Here is a 12,829-nt window from a genome sequence, read left to right as displayed (position 1 = left end):
TCAAGGAAAATAGCATAAACAGATGACTAAATACCACTAAACCACTGACAGTTACAAGCAAACAGAAACTTTAAATGTATTGCTAATTGCTGTTGAATTAGGAACATGTTGTATTTATGACAAACAATAAATATCTGAAATTTTTTTAATCCAGTTCAAGACTAGTTAGAGTGAAGAAAATCATTTGCTTTTGATATAAGCTCATACTGCTTCCAAAAAGCACTTTTATAGTTATTACATTGGGAAATGTACATCTATTTACCCACAAGACACTGAGAGAAAGCAAAACCCATGTATTTTACTCACATTCCCATATTTCAGCTTCAGAGTGGGTGATCATTTGAATTAAAAGAAGGACTTTTATACCAGCAGTTGTCAGCCTCTAGGGCGAGACTTCAAATAAACTAAAGACAACAGTTTTAGTGTTGTGGCCACTACTACATACTGTTGGCCAGAATGTCTCTCCTACTCTTGCCCGAGAAATAATGAAGAAAATCTACATCGAGATTTTCTAAAGGTATTCATTGCATGACTGAGATGAGCTAGTAGCAGACTACTGTTTAGCACAATGATTTGGCTGATCTCTCAGTAAGCAGATAGACCAAAATGACTATTTTTAAATTGCCATGCGTTGGTTTTCTGCTGGCTTACTAAGCAGACTCAGCTCCTCCAGGAACCTGAAGAGCACCAGGAATGGCGCAAGGGAAGAAGTGGAAGTCTGTGTCTAAGAGTAGGGGAGAGGGCAGTTGCCAGGCACTAGCTCAGGAGCGAGCTGTTAGATCAGCCAAAACACATTGTTAAATTCACCCTAACAGAGAATTGCCCATCAGCATATATTCACCTCCATGTTTATATAGCAAAGATTGCATTGCAAGATCTATGAGAGGAAAGATCAATCAAAATATACATCCTACATGCTCACCTAATCCATTTGTAGGTCAGCAGAAAAAGGGAAAGGCACTGAAGATTTACTTTATATTATTAAGCACAGTTCCGTGAAAAATACCGTGACAGAAAATAAAGAAGTAGGTGAGTGATCAAGTTCTTTAGGAAGTGGTCAGCAAAACTGCATTAACAGGAACAGCTATATTAGAATTAATGAAAACTGAGTATGCAGAAATCCTGGGAGCTCTGGTGTTCCTAGAAAAGGTAGAACTGTGACTTTATTCAGTCAAGCTCAAGTCATTTAATCTTGGTTATGAGTTCATCACCAGAGAATCGTGTACATGTCTGGAAAATTAAATGAAGGAGATACCTCGTCTGTGCAAGGGCTTGTAAAAATCTTAGCAGAGCTAACCCACTGAAATCTATGAGTACAAATATTTGGAAAGGCTCATCATTTTCAGTTATATGATAGGCACGTAAGAAAAAGAGATGCTATATTGAAATGCCATCTAGGCCAGGGAATAGACCTATTGCTCCTCTTATATATTTCAGTTATGAGTATGTGGGGAAGCCAAAATTATTTGTGAAGCTCCATTACTCTAAGTCCTGTACAAACACATCATGGACTTGAAGAATGTGAAGCATTAATAAACAAATTATTTGTTTATTTAATTTATTTAATTTATTTATTAATAAATTAATAAATTTATTTAATTTAAACTGTCCCAAGTTATAAACAAACTTGGGACAAAGGAAGTCTTTTCCCCATTTTACAGATAGGAATAAAGTAGACAGTTTGCATTATCTGTTCAAGGTTGCAAAAGGTATCTGTTGCAAACCTAGGGATTTTATCATAAATCCATAAGAATCATTAAAATGAATCTTATGTTATGGTTTATTACAAACATGTTATACAGTTAATTCCTTTTATAATGGTAAATTCTTTTCATGTTGCAGTTCTACCCTGAGTAAGAATAAAGCAGGTATTCCTCATCAGCTCGACAGGATTTAGACCACTCTGCTGAAGTCCACCAGTAAAAACTTACTCTCTAAATTTCACAGATCGCTAGAGAAGAGTTTCATTGCCATGTATTTAAATTGCAATCTCAATAATGGATAAGGGCATAAACTGCAGCATATAGTTACGTGTGTGTCAAAAAAACCCACACGTGCAAACTAAAAGAAGTCTTGGAAAATAAAATAAGGCACTGTCACAGCCAGTGAAAAGGAAAGAGAGAGGAAATGATTACTTATGTCTAATAGAAAAAAACTCACTGAAATAACAGGTACAACATTGGATCATAAACAGTTCTCAGGATGTTGGTGTTCGAAACACATGGTAAAAAATGAGAATCAGGCTTTCATAGGTTTATAACTTACTACAAAGTTGCATAAATAATACACTGAGAACTAGAACCAAAGGAAATCTGGAAGACTGAGTATGTGTGTGTTCTTACAGTGAAGATAAGACTACCCAGCAAATAAAAATACCAGATGTCACATTTGACTGAAATACAAAGGGAGTGTCCTAGTTTCTCACTTGAAATACAGTTTCTGAGCAAGCTGAAGGAAATAACGTAAAACAAAGTAAAGACTGAAGGTTTGAAACAGAATCAAATCATCAAAGTACAAAAAAAAAAGAAAGAAAATACAGTTTATTCATTTTACAGTCTTCAGTATTAATCTATTTTCTAAGAAGACTAATAGTGGGGTGATTTCTTGTAGCGCTATGTTTGTTTTTTTAAGAAATCCAGTGTTTGAGAAGAAGATGGCAGAAGTCAGGGCCCCAAATCACAGACGAATATTAATGAAAACAGCTCTGCAGCAACATTCACACTTACAGACACCTAAATGCAATTAGTATCATATTTGTATTGAAAAGTTCTAGAGGTACCTGGATATAGGATTCCATGATGCTGACACTACTGGGTGATGCAGCTGTTGAAGGTAACAGTATAAACCCTTTTTTGGATAAGATTTATGAAATATTTCTTCATGGTCTGTGAAAAGCTAATGGAAGAAAACCTGATGTTGGTAGACTTCAATTTCTTATACAGGTTCAAGATCTTCACTAGAAAGTAATTAGCAGGTTAAATTTTCTGAAAGCAAGTTTTAAATCTGATATAGGAAAAGGTATCATTTTACACCTGGTTTATATCTGGTGCAGAACAGAACTATCTCCAGTATATCCCTGCCCTTTGGTCTAAAGGATATATTCCTCTCTCTCCCTGCTCTATGAAAGGCACTGAGTGCCAAGTCTGAACGGCACCTCTCCTTTAGGAAGAGATGAGCATAAGGCAAGGAAAGCAACATTTGTAGGCTCCATCTATATCAGTAAACTGAACAAGACCAGAACACAAACTAATGCATAGACAGGTCACCATCAGCAGTTTTAAACTGCTAGCATGCTTCCTGGCTTGGTTTTGGCCTGCACTAGCTGGTCCTCTGCAAGGTAATGCATGGACACATCAGGAGAGAGATCACAGACAGGCAAGTCTGTAGCATAGTGTTTCATGGAGATTCATCAATAGACAGATTATTTGGACGCATGAATTATTTTTGGTCAGTTTTTCAGGGTTGGATTTGGTTTTGGTTTTGCTTTTGCTTTTAATATGATATGTATGCATAGTGATATTAACAGTAATCAGAAACCTACACCGCTGGTGGAGAAAACTAAATTGAGTTTTTTTCAAAGCTTGTTTCTAGTGTGCAAATTTAGACTGGCCTAAGCATTTTAAGAAGAAAATAGATAGGCACTAAAAGCGCAGGGTTCCATGTAGCTATTTGCATTATTTTGTTCAAGATTTTGCTTTCCATTTGCAGCAAAATCTCCTGACACGTGGAGTGCCAGTCAGATCTTAAACTTTCTCTTTTCTTTCCAACACTAGAAATGGGATCAAGTGTCTTACTGACCTCCTGAAATATATGTGAAATTCATCTCCAAAGAACTGATTATGTCACACACAATAGGATGCTCATCTTGGAGCTAGGCTGCTAGAAGAGAAACTGAATGAAGTTTCCCATACCACAGCAAATGTAACAGAATCCATTGGATCACAGGAGAACCTGCACGATTTAACAAAAGAACAACAAAGAAAGGGAGCTCAGAAAGTGGAGTAACACGTATTCCAGTAAAAATCAGTTAAGAATACTTCTCTGTTTCACATATTTAGCACCTTTGATGTTCTTTAAAATGTTGGGAGAGCACACTAGAGTAGCCTCCTGGGTACATTTGTCTTGTGTGACCGGCACATAGGAAGCAACTAATCCAAGTCATATTGTTTTTCCTCCATAAGAATGCTGATAAACTCTCCATTAGGATTGCAAGCCCCTCTAGGCTCTGTCAGTCTCATTGTTATTTAATCCTAAATGAAGTATGTCTTATCAATTCATTCCATGCCATGACCCTGGTCAAGGTTAGATGAGGGTCTAGCTATAAAAGAGCAGGAGGCAGCAAAAAGCATTCTTTTTCCTAGACAGACTAAGAAAGCAGTGATGTGCACGGAGGTAAAAATTCTTCACTGAAAATACATTTCCCAAAATATGTTCCATTTACTCAGTAAGAGAATATTTTCATTCTTCAATAACATCTTAAAATGCTGGAACATCATAGTAGGATTTTTCTTTCCTGTACTTTTTAAAGATGAGATTAAAATAAGGATTTATTTTTTTTAGTAAATTCTGTTTATGGGAAATCTATTTAAATTAATGCCACTCTTTTTTCAAATGTCTTTTAGAGTCAAAGAAGAAAGTGAGTCACATGGCAAAATTATCCTGCATGCTATTATCAGTGGAGATGAGCCAGCCCTCCTACTGTTTGTTGATGCATCTGTCTAGTGAAAAGGGAAAAAAAAGAGACGAAAAAAAATCCCTACACTGATCAGATCACAATAGTTTGTAAAAACCAAGAACTAGATAAAAATTACTTTTTGGGAAGTGTGTTAAGAGTGCCGCAGTCCCACTGTATGCTTTCCCCTATGCCAACGAAAGTCTAAGCAAATCTTCTCTATTGGTATGTTGTGCTTCCTGATTAATCAGCTATTGGGCACAAAAAACCACCCACTATACTTGGGGTAGGCTGGTACACCACCCCTGAGGTATAATAAGGGCAGTAAACTGCTGAACTGTTGCAACTTTTAAGAACACTGTCACTTTCTGCTACAGGGGAAAGCTACAACACATTTTATTTCATAGACTTCTGGGCTAAATTACCACTTGAAAGCTGTGGGATTATGATCAAAGGTGTCAGCAGGATTTCACCAGGGGTACCTACTTTGTGTTAAACTACCTTGTGCAACCTTGCTGACTTGTGTAACCAAACAGAAAACACAATAAATGTTGTTTCATTCAAGTGATGTCCAGCATTACTGGAATCAAGGTTGCTAGTTTTAAAGTCTCCTCTTTATTTAGGATTAGGTTATGCTGTCCTTAGTAACAACGAGGCAGACTTGACAGGTTGAAGTTCAGTACTTTTCATACCTAGTATAATCTTCAATTTGTTGATTTAACGTTGGCCAACAATTTAATATATTCCATGCTCCTAAGTGACAAACCTCTGTCAACAAGAAAAGTCAAGAGAACTAAGAGAGAGACGTCATTCTAGAAAAACTATCTAAAATGAACAGTTTGCCAAAGTACTTGCTCAGTTTGAACAACTACATAGTTTAGAATCTTCTTAGCTGTCCTGGCAATGTCTTACTATCATGAACAAGTGGAAAATGATATCAAAATCAGAGCCCTGTTAATCAACCAGTCTTGCAGTAAAGCAAAGCTATATACAGCCTGATATTTGAATACCAAGTGGTTCCTAAAATGAACTGTTCTGAAAAAAAAAAAAATGTCCTGGAGGGAAAAAAAAAAAATCTAAAAGCACCAGGGGGTCATGGTAACTGATTCATCGGAGCCTTGCGCTTCTGAAAAATCAACTGTCAGGGTCAAAAAAACTCTACTTGTATTGGGCCTGTGACTGACAGAGGAACATGACATTCCTATTACGGAGACTGGAAGAAATTGTAACTCCTTGTCCTCTTGTCCTTCCTTCTTCAAACCTTATTTATCAGGCCATCCAGATTTTGCCTCCAGACTCACTCTTTGATCACCTACTTTACAAAGAGGGCATGGAAGATCATGTTTCAGCAGTAGATCCCTATCTGTGCACTCCTAATACTAGGTCCTTTGTGAGTCAGTGTTATGAAAACCCAATTGTCCAGGAGAGTTTTGGGCACCTGAGTCATATTTACCGTGGAAATAACCATGTCATGGAATGAAGCAGTGGAGAGATCTGGACTGTTACGACCACATGGCACAACCCAGTATCAGGTAGGCTCACCCAGTCTGTCAGGAAAACCCACAAATGGCATTCACACCATGGTCAGGTTTTACTTAGTCAGGTGCAATAACTAGTTCACAAAAAGAGAATGTCAGGGAGGACACGCTGGAGAAGGAGGTTCCTCTTTATCTGACACTCTGTTGTCAAGAAATCTCCATGTACCATCTAGCTGCTTCCTAGGTGAGCTGTTTTAGGGAAAATAGCTATCTATAACAGCACAACACTGTGAAGGGCAGCCTCAGAGTTCAGAAATCCTATAAACCCTCTATTTGTTGACACATTATAATACAGCATGAAAACTGAAAAAAGAATTGGCACTATAGCAGTTAAATGCATATAAATACTTCATCTGTATATTGATTTATTGCAGGAGATTCCTCCATGCATGAATCAGTTTAAAGGAGGCCGAGGACTGGCAGAGCCAGAGGGCTTGCAGGGTGGGAAAGAACTGGGATAGCGCTGTCAAGACCCAGTAACGGGCCTTGCTTTCCTTCTGCTTATCTGTCAGCAGCTTTATCGGCCCCTCATTTACTCAAAGGCTTAAAAAAAAAATTAAAGCATTCAAATAAAAATATAAAATAAAGGAAAAAAATTAAATGACTCATTAATGAAAAGCGAGTGTTCAATCAAAAAGTGGCTTTGATGTACAGTATCATATCATGATGAAACTATCAATGCTGGGGTTTTTTTTTTAGAAAAAAAAGAAAAATGTAAATTGTTCTATTAGCTCTTCAGATAGACAAAAGCAGTGAGAAAGCAGTGCAGTAATATCTATGCTATGTAGAAGACTGCAATAATAGCAAATCTGCTATTATCAATTTTTTGTTTTAATTTGGTACAATTCTTATTAAACCAGGAAAATAAGAAAAATTCTTTCCCCTGTCTTTTGTTTATAAAACATTTCACATCATTTAACTCATAATATTCCCTTTCAAAATTATCCAGTATGGATAGTAACATGAAAATATTCTACAAACATAATTAAATGAACCCAATTGTTCTGAAAAGAATTGTTTTGAAGAAAAAAATAAAAAAGCTAAAAGCATCAGAGGGTCATAGTAGTACTCTGTCTTGCTGCTACTTATATCATCAAAATTCAGATTTTTTTTCCCCTTGAAAGCAACTGTGCCCATGGCAGACACACACAGAGTAATAAGTATTGTTATAAACAATACTTGCTTAGCCATAGGTGGACACATTTTTTGAGCTAGCTGCCTGCTAGTTTTGTATATGCATATATAATTGGTATAACATCAAAATACAAATTCTTTCATGTAAATGGATATCTCCCTGAGTGAAATAAAAAGGTGCAACTATAAACAATGTTTGATTCTAATATAATACATAAAATAGCTGTCTCTAAGGACAAAGATGTTGATTTACTAGAAACAGAAAACCAACACTGCTTCTTTGTCTTTTAAACATACAGCATTACACAAGGGATGAATTAACTCTGAGTGCTTATCTCTCTGTGTATATGTATATAATTAATATTTAATAATGTGCAAGATGAGTTCTAGTGATCTTGTTGCAACAGTTTAAGAAATTACCACCCATGTCTGTTCCAAAGCTACCCTGGAGGACACCATCCTAATTGCAGAGGCATCATAAGAAAATATGTGCCTGAGCTGCAGGAGCTCTAGCACAAAGTCAGATGCCTTCAATCCTACTTTTATCAACGGTTCCATGCTACGATGCCGGAGCGGAGTGGGAAGGTCCTGAGGCACACTCAGGCACACATACATACTCCTTTCTGTCAGCTCTCTTACAGAGACATAACCTGTGGCAGATGTGTGAGTGTAGACAGCTGAGTTGAAAGACAGAAACAAAACTCTTCAAAGGTCTTTTGCCATAGCCCTTAGAGGAAGTTTGAAAACATCTCTCTCCCTGAAAGGTTAAGTCTAGATATATACATAAGAAGACACAGAATAGTATTTTGAGAGAAAATGCTATTTATTTTTAAGAAAAAAAAATCTCTCATTCCTTTCGTAGGTTGGATCCAAAGAATGTGCCTACACTGTGCTTTCTGCATAGTTGATTAGTTAGTTATGCACAGCTCAGACTGGCAGTTTTGGGCACCTACAGCAGAAATAGTTAAAATTGACATTGGCTAACCACACACAATTGTATCTAAATATAAGCCTAGAAAGCTAGTGGCTGACTATTGACATCAGTCCAGCACTGGTCTAGATTTAGTTTCAAAATTCGGCCAAGGAAAGGGTATGATCCAATCTAAGACCAACATTAGAAATCCATAAAATTAAATATAAAATCTGTAAAATGGCTAAATTTGAAGAATGGGAAAAGCAAATTAAATATAGACCATAAAAGGAGAATAAGAATAGTAGTAAAGTGAGAGTAATGCGCAACTAACGTTTGAGATTTTGGGTTGTTCATTAGCAAAAATGTTTGGATTTTGTTTGTTTGCTTGGGTTTTCTAATCTCCAGGAGTCCACAGAACGTCCAGTTTGCAACTCCAGTATGCAGAATGTTACACGCTGTTTTCAAATGCTCATATGGCGTACTTCAGTGTTCAGTCAGTCTGTTCAAAGTGAAGCGTAAAAACCAGACAGACAGATTCGTGATGTGGTACCAACAAATCAAAGTGAACCCTCCTTTCCAAATACTTCCTTTCATCTTTCATTCACTCGTTACACTCAGGAATACCACTAGCACAAGGGAAATATATTTATTACCTACTTAGTTTTAGAGAAGGATATATGGGTAACATATAATGTTAACTCTTTGACAAAACAAAGCTTATATTCTCTCTCTCTCTCTCTTTATACATTCAGGATAAATTGTTATACAACTGGTATAACAATTTCTCTCATCCCAGCCAGAGGCAAACGTAAAAAAATACTCTTTTCCCATAAAAATTTAGGGTTTTGTCTTTCTTGAGTTTTTTGGGGTTTTGGTTTTGCTTTTGCTTTTTTACAAAAAGCATCAACACAGTCTTAAGAAAAAATCCTGCTATTTTCTATTTTCAGAATTTCAGCTAATTTCTGGAAGGAATAGGCTAATTTGGGAGAAATATTTTCACACTGGAAACAAAAAAATCTGAAAATTTAAATATTCCAACCTTAAGATGCCAAATGCAGAAATTTCACATGAATGTCAGTCCCTTTATACGGATTGCTGCATCTCAGCTGGGTGCAGCTGTTATTTCTATAGAGCTATTTCATACTAACAAGGTTCTGCCATGAGTTTGGAGTATTACTAAAGTTGCCTCAAGGAAGCACGAATTAGAATTTCCTTAACTTTTCATTCATTTTCCTTAATTTCTTTCATTTTTCCTTCTCGTGTTTTTTTTTCTTTAGGCTTTACCTGCTGTCATATTGTAGTTTTTTCTTCAGCTATGTTTCCATTAATAATTCTTACATGAAATCAATAGCAAATACAGTTTTAAAAGCTTATAGTGAAGAGAATCAGCAAAAATGACTGGATGAATCAGCATCGTCTAACCAATACTAATCTAATTAAATATGTGCAACTACTATTTTGCCCAGTTCTAAAGTAGAACAAAAAAGGGAATTGCAAGCTACAGTTGCTACATGGTATTTCTTCTGTGCCACAGTGGTAAGTTTTGGTGTTTGTTAAGGTGGAAAGGCCTATCAGCAACAAGGGAAAAAATGGGATTGAAACACTGCCGCTAGTAAGAGCACAAGGAATTTTCAAATCACCAAGATGTTCATTAGTTATGTGTTTAAAAATGGCCACCTAAACCTCCAAGTCATTTAAATGGGTCAAGGCAAAACAAGGAAGAGCTCTGTACACAAAAGAGTACACCATCTAAATAATCCAAAATTATAAAATATACATCAGAGAATTAACTGTAGGAGGGGCTAATTTAGGTTCATTTCAATACATTTTATTAATCTTATATTGTCACTTAGCGGCAAGTGTGAGCTGCTCCAAAGGGAAGGTGAGCCAGAAGCCAAAGGTGACGGCAAATCAGGCAGGGGTAGTATCCCACAAGACCCAAACAAGAAGAGCAGCAGGCATGATGATAGTCGGCATCATCAACCAGCCCAGTGATTTCCAGACAAAGCCTTAGGGATGAGGCAGACCTGCAGGCAAGGCAAGGTCAGGATCAGCAAGGTGCAAGGCCGGGCACAGGGATACCTAGAGCATAGCCCAGGCAAGGCCCAAGCCTGAGCTTAAATGCAGCTCCTGAGCCAAGGGCAGATGTTGCATCGGTGAAGATTCCTGATGAGACTTCTTACAGATCTTTCTTACACAGCTCATTTCCTGAAAGTCTGATCCAAGTTTACACAGTGGCACCGTATCTGAGAAGGCCTTGAAGACTGTCAGCTAAACTCCTAGGAGTGGGGAAGAGGTTTTAGGGTCTGCTAATGCACTCAGGACCACGGCACAAGTCATGAAGCTCCTGCTGCCAGGTATCATACTCCAAGTTCAACAACTGTCACTAGACCCACTTTGTGCCTAAGGTGCTATTTGGAGGCAACTGCGAGTAACTCCTCAAGGGCTCCCACACCACCAGCTGATACTGTTTAAAGTGTTCTAGTGTTCTAGTGACTTCACCAGCATAAGACCTGCTAGGGTTAGAGGCAAAGGTTGGTGAAAGCATCCTATTGAGTTATGCCAAAACTCTGAAGACATTACTCTGCTACACAGATCCTTAGTGAATTACAGCATTTCTAAATTTAAATTTATATTTCTAACGCATATTTCTAAATGCTTCCTGAAGGAATGTTAAGGAAAGTGTATCTGTTGGTAATGCTACATATCTAGCGAGAGACCCTTGCAAAGTGACGGTGCAACACTGTGAATCAACAGAGAGAGAAGAAAGAGCACATCCCAGGTAGATAGAGATGGGAAATTAATAATGTTATATGTCACATCTGAAAAAATGGTTCTCTAATCTCAGTTTCCACCTGAAGATTTGTTTTGATTAAGAAATAAATTACAGGTGGATAAAGACTCTAGTTAGTGATAGGTATAATCAGACATGCCCATTGCACTGTGAGTAGAAGACCAAAATCAGCATCTGCAGTCCTAGCTGGAAACAACCTGAGCATAGCCAGAGTTCCAGTGTTCAATCAGGAGTAACAAAGGAAGGCTGGCACATGGCCCTCAACACTGTTACCATCGACATATGTTTCTATTATAATGCATGTCAAGCTCATTTAGAAAAAAAATTACATCTATCAAAATCGAATGGCCAGCTGAATGTTTTCTTGTAAATGGCCTTTGGGATAGATTTTGGCCATTTAAATGTTACCAGTGAAGTATCTACACGTGTTAAATAGATTGAGTGGTCTCTCCTAAGTCTATGTCAGCTGTTATGCTATTTCCTCCCTTACTGGAGACCAGAACTGGAAAATGAAATATGTAAGCCTGGGAACAGCATTGAGCTTATGAAGCTATGCTACTCTCATCTCACAACAGGAGTCATACTACAGATTTTTTATGTGGCATTGTACATAGTTGAGGCGGCCAAACCACAGATTCTGCAGCAGGGAAATGCTGAGGTTTTTTTGAGGATCATTCTCTAGATACTAGTGAAGCTCTCTGAAATTATTCCTTTTACCTTTCTGCTCATGTTCTCTGTGTTCCTTATCCAAATAAATAAAACATGTAAGTGCTTGTCACCAGATTAGTTTCATAGACTTCAGTAGTCATATCTAATGCTTAAGTTGAGCATGAGCCTAAGTGTTTTCCTGAATTGGATCATAAGATTCTCTTCAATGCAGATGAGCTGATTTTCTGTAAGCTCAAACCCCCACGTCACTGGCGGTCAAAATTCAGACAACGCCAAGTCTATAGTGTGTGTTAAGTACAAAATTATAGAATCGTAGAATAATAGTATACCAGGTTGAAAGGGACCTCAAGGATGATGTGGTCCAACCTTTCTTGGCAAGCACAGTCTAGACAAGATGTCCCAGCACCCTGTCCAGCTGAATCTTAAAAGTGTCCAGTGATGGGAAATCCACCACTTCCCTGGGGAGATTATTCCAATGTCTGATTGTTCTCATTGTGAAAAATTTTCCTCTTGTGTCCAATTGGAAACTCCCCAGGAATAACTTGTACCCATTACCCCTCGTCTTTTCCATGTGACTCTGTGTAAAAAGGGAGCCTCCACCTTCTTTGTAGCCACCCTTTAAATACTGGAACATGGGGATAAAATCTCCCTCAGCCTTCCTTTCTCAAGGCTGAACAAACCCAGTTCTCTCAGCCTTTCCTCATATGACAGGCTTCCCAGTCCTTTGATCATCTTTGTGGCCCTTCTCTGGACCCTCTCCAGCGTCTCCACAGCTTTTTTGTATAGCGGGAACCAAAACTGGACACAGTATTCCAGGTGCGGCCTGACAAGCGCTGAGTAGAGTCAGATAATGACTTCTTTATCTCTGCTGCTGATGCCTTTGTTGATGCAACCCAGAATCCTGTTGGCTTTCTTTGCCACAACAGCACACTGTTCACTCATATTGAGCTTGTTGCCCACCAGGATCCCCAGGTCCCTTTCCACAGAGCCGCTCCCCAGCTGAGTGTATTCCAGCCTGTGTTGCACTCCTGGATTATGTCTTTCCCAGGTGCAAGACCTTACACTTGTCCTTGTTGAACTTCATAAGGTTCTTATTATCCCACTCTTCC

Source organism: Rissa tridactyla, chromosome 2, assembly GCF_028500815.1.
Source record: "Rissa tridactyla isolate bRisTri1 chromosome 2, bRisTri1.patW.cur.20221130, whole genome shotgun sequence".
NCBI classification, from domain to species: domain Eukaryota; kingdom Metazoa; phylum Chordata; class Aves; order Charadriiformes; family Laridae; genus Rissa; species Rissa tridactyla.
This window is presented reverse-complemented; position numbering follows the sequence as displayed.